General features: G+C 44.4%; 1 pseudogene; it reads left to right on the plus strand.

Annotated features, from left to right (window-relative positions):
• Nucleotides 1-3,806: 3,806 nt before the first annotated feature.
• Nucleotides 3,807-4,191, plus strand: LOC101659712 (annotated as a pseudogene).
• The last annotated feature ends 205 nt before the right edge of the window (nt 4,192-4,396 follow it).

A 4,396-nucleotide genomic window follows, 5' to 3' on the forward strand; every position in this document is an offset into this window, starting at 1 on the left:
TACTATTATGTTTGGTATTATGATCCCATCCCACCTTGTGGAAACCTCTTCTGAGATCCCTAGCTTATCGGAGTCTCTCAAATTTTACACGCGCATCAAGCCTCTGCGGCCGGCAGAACACTTGGCTTGCAGAATTTCTCTCAGCTGAAAACTTACAAAATTTTCAAGAAGTAGAAAGCTTTTTTGGTGTCTCTTAAACAGTTTTCATGTACTGGCTCAGACATTATTTCTATCCTATGATGCCCTTTGTCTGGGGAAAGATGGAGGGCTTCATTTTGGAGGGGTGGGAATTGCTTTTTTTTTTTTTTTTTTTGCCTTAAGGACGGTTTATTGCATCTGACAATTATAATAACCCTTACTGCTCCTGGCACGTAGTAAGTAATCGATACAACATGGGATTGGTTGATTGATTGAAATAAAGGTCAGTGCGGGCAGAAAGTTACCCCCAAGGGCAAGTTCTTTGAAGAGTGACTCTTTAAATTGAGGGGGTCTCAAGTCTGGCAGTTATGAAATGTTCATGACTAGGCGATGCTGATGTGGCTTCTAGCAGGACAGAGGAGATATTTAATATGCTGCCGTGATCCAATTCAAAGGCCATGGCCCGTCTTCCCTCCTTCCCACCCTACCCCTTCTAGTGCAAGGATAATTCAGGAAAAGCAGTTCCTTTCCAGATAGACCTATAAATAATCCCTCAAAATGTCAGGAAGACAAAGACCCAGAAATGGCTCCTCCTCAATAGGGATTCAAGCATGCCCTCCCAAATAGCTAAAGTCCTAAGACCCACATCTGTGAATGGGAACCAGTTTGGAAATGAGGGGAGTGGCCCTTTGTTATGTTAATGAGGCCACATGGGAACAGGGTGAGTTCAAAATCTAATCCCCTGTGAGTGGTGTCTTAGAAAAAGAGCAGTGTTGCATCCAAGAGAAGGGCAGGGGCCACCTGAACATCCTTCTAAAAGCCAAGGAACACAGGGGACCATCTGGGGCTGTCCACAAGGAAGGGCCATCAGTCGCGCCAATGCCACCAAGAGTATGAGATAATGAATTGCTCTTCTGTACTGTCACCCACTGGTGCTATTTCTAGTAGGGCAACCCTATGGAGCTAAGGCCTTGGTGTTTCCTCCTTCCTATTCCATTCCAGGAATCAGGCTGGTAGGACAACAGCCAGCTCTTTACGCGAATGCGTTCAATCTCTTCCGTGGATCCAGAGGGGCCTTGATGGATTGCATTAAATGAGAAAAGCAGGATGCTGAGTAGCATATATAGTATGACCTCATTTACATAAGCTCTCATCACAACCCAAATCCCTATGTCTGTTTTAACTGTTCATTTATGATGGTTGGACCCTGGGAAGTTAAAAATAGGTACATAAGGCATTGTATGAGTTCGTTCAAGAAGTAGGGACCATGACAGAGTAGGAGTGAGGAAGGAGTCATTTTTTCTTGGTTTATTTTTCCACTTCTTAGAATTCTATTTTTTTTTAAAGAAATAATGAAAAAGCACAAAGATATCTTTCCCCCTCTCTGCCTCCTGAAGTGTACCTACACGGCTCGAAACCCCTTCTGGCGCGGGTGAGGAGAGAAACCCCAGAAGATGTCAGCGTGAGGAGAAGAAAAGAGCCCCAGGCTAGAAGTTAGAACACTGGGCCTGAGGACGTTTGGAATAACAAAATAGATTTTACTGTGCAACTCCAAAGGAAAACTGTCATTGTCTAGCTCACAGCCTTCAGTATTAACTGATTGTAGCTTTTTATTGCCTTTGAGCAATTTACAACTGTGAAAACTGCAGAGAAGTGATAGCAAAGCAAACTACTTTTTAATAGTCGTGCAATGGCACTCTTTCTGGGAGATGAATAGCCTTGCTCGCTCTCACTCTCTGTCTCTCTCTCTCCCTTCCTCTCTGTCTACCCTGGGCTATGGAATGAATGACTGTGTCTGCTCCTCAGAGTCCCCTTTCCACTGGATGTCACATCTTAGCAATTCACTCACTATTGATGAGCTAAATAAAACCTTTAACATTTATTCACTTTATATCTGAATGAGAGATGGAATGATTTTACTTTCTTTAGAAAGTATTCTTTCACATCATATTAAAGGTCACATGGCCAGAGCCAGAGCCAGTCTAGCTCCTCAGGAGAGTTTCCTTCCCTTCCGCATGTCCATCTCCCCATTCTACCGTCCTTCTTCCTGCTCTCCTCTGTCGCGCTCTTGCCCACTCCACTGGGCAGTGAGAAACCAGAGTGATGAGGAGGGTCCAGTGAACTTGTCCAAAAATAATGTTAAAGATACCCAGAACTCAAGCAGCAATGTTTCTAAGGAGCTACACCTGACGGGTCTGGCAGTTGGTGGTCTTTTCAAAGGAAGTCCCAGCCTGGAGACACTCCCACCATCAAACCTGCCCCACATGGCTGGTGCACATGGGTCTCCATGAGACCTGTTCCAAGTGGCCAGCAGTTGATTGGGGCCATGACTAGCCAGCGGATTCCTAGTTATGCCATGACAATCGGTCCATCCATTGTATAACCTGCACCAAACACATTTTTCTGCAAGTAAACCATTCTGACAGGAATATCTGACACAATGAGCTGTACAAAGGGCAGTTAAGGACATTATCTCACTTGATCTTTATCAAAATTACTAGCACCTTCCAAGTCACCTCCCTTTACAGATAAGGAAATTGGCACAGAAGCTCAGAACAAGAAATTTCAGGGGCAAATATAACCTTGATGTTCAAGACTGGCCTCCTGCCTGCTCCTCGCTACAAAGTGCTCAATTGCATCTGGGGAAGGCGGCAAAATTGACTCTAGCCAGTGACATTTTTAATCTTGACCTTAGAAATCCCTCAGGAGTCCCTGCCTGGTGCAAACAAGGCATATACTTGGTGGCTAACGGAAAGAGTGGAAATTCAAATCCACCCGGGAGCACCCGGAAGAAATGTCTGGTGACCCACGTTTGGGCAAAGAAACAGAAACAGCTATTGCAAACCTTACGGAGCACAGCTTTTCTCCGACGCAAAGCAGATCTTCCTGAGTCACAGTCAACGCCACAACTAAGGGAGAAAACCCCAAAGAGCCACTTCCACTTTGAAGTCTTTCTTTTACAATTAGAGAGCATCTCTCAAAAGTATTATTAAATATTTTTATTGGGGGCTCTTAGATCTCTTCTCACAATCCATACATTCATGCGGTGTGGCAAGCACATTTGCACAAATGTTGTCATCATCATTTTCAAAGCATTCCCTTCCCACTTGAGCCCCTGATATCAGCTCCCCATTTCTTATCCCTCCCTCCCCGGCCTGTATTAAATTAAATTCTTGTGAAATCTTGTGGAAACTTTCAAAATTTAAAAATAATTTTAGGGCGATCTAAAAGGTCAAGGCCTAAGTTCAGCTCCAACTTCAGCTCATTTTCCATGAGAAATGGTTGACCATTATCACTACACTCAGCTGTGCCTGAAGTTCCCCCTCTGTGCAATGAAGATGCTGGGCCTGAAATTCCTAAAACCTTTTTGGGGAGTGGGGGGAGTGTCTTAGATTTTCTAGCTTTTGTATAATGATAAGAAAGAGAACCGGAAACTACCAGATGCTCATTTTTTCCTCTTAAACCCACTGCCCCTGTTTCCGTCACACCTCCAAGGAGACAGCTCTGGAGAGTGGTGGCAAGGGCATCCTCAGTCAGACTCACCAGGGCTCTGGTTTCATCCCTTCCAGATCCCCGGAGAGAAGTACTTTTCTTTTTTTAGATTAGGAAACAGGTGTTTAAAGACATTCCTATGAGCAATAATAATCTTTTCTGCCTCTGCTGCCCTCATGGCACCGGTGGAAAAAACCTTTGGTGTGCAGGGGATTAAAAACAAAAAGCAGGTTCTGAAGTTCGCCTTTGATGGCTCCCACCTTGTAGAAGATGGAATCGTGGAGGCTGCCAATTTGGAGCAGTTTCTTCAGGAAGGAATCAAGGTGAAGGGGAAAGCCAGTCATCTCGGGGAAGGAGTCGGAGCAATGGAAAGAAGCCAGCGCAAGATTACTGTCACCTCGGAGATGCCCTTTCCACAGGTATTTGAAACATCTCACCCAAAAAATAGCTGAAGAATCATCATCTACATGATTGGTTGTGTGTGGTCACTAGCAGCAAAGCAAGTTATGAATTACACTGCTTCCAGATTACCAGGAGGAAGAGGAGGAAGAATATGAATAATCTAGGGAATATTTTGTATTAGTCCTTGAATAAAACTTGGGAACCAAAATAAAGAAGTATGTTTTGTTGTACATTGTTGCTTGGTTTTGCTCTGTCTTGTTTTTATGCATCTTGTTGTCTCCGCAGGCCTGTCTGGATAGGACAGGCTGGATGAACAATCTGGAGGAGAAAACAACGGGACTGACAGTTCCGGGGGGACATGGGA

This window comes from Echinops telfairi, unplaced genomic scaffold (assembly GCF_000313985.2).
Source record: "Echinops telfairi isolate 266 unplaced genomic scaffold, ASM31398v2 ScPeMD7_70;HRSCAF=299, whole genome shotgun sequence".
NCBI classification, from domain to species: Eukaryota; Metazoa; Chordata; class Mammalia; order Afrosoricida; family Tenrecidae; genus Echinops; species Echinops telfairi.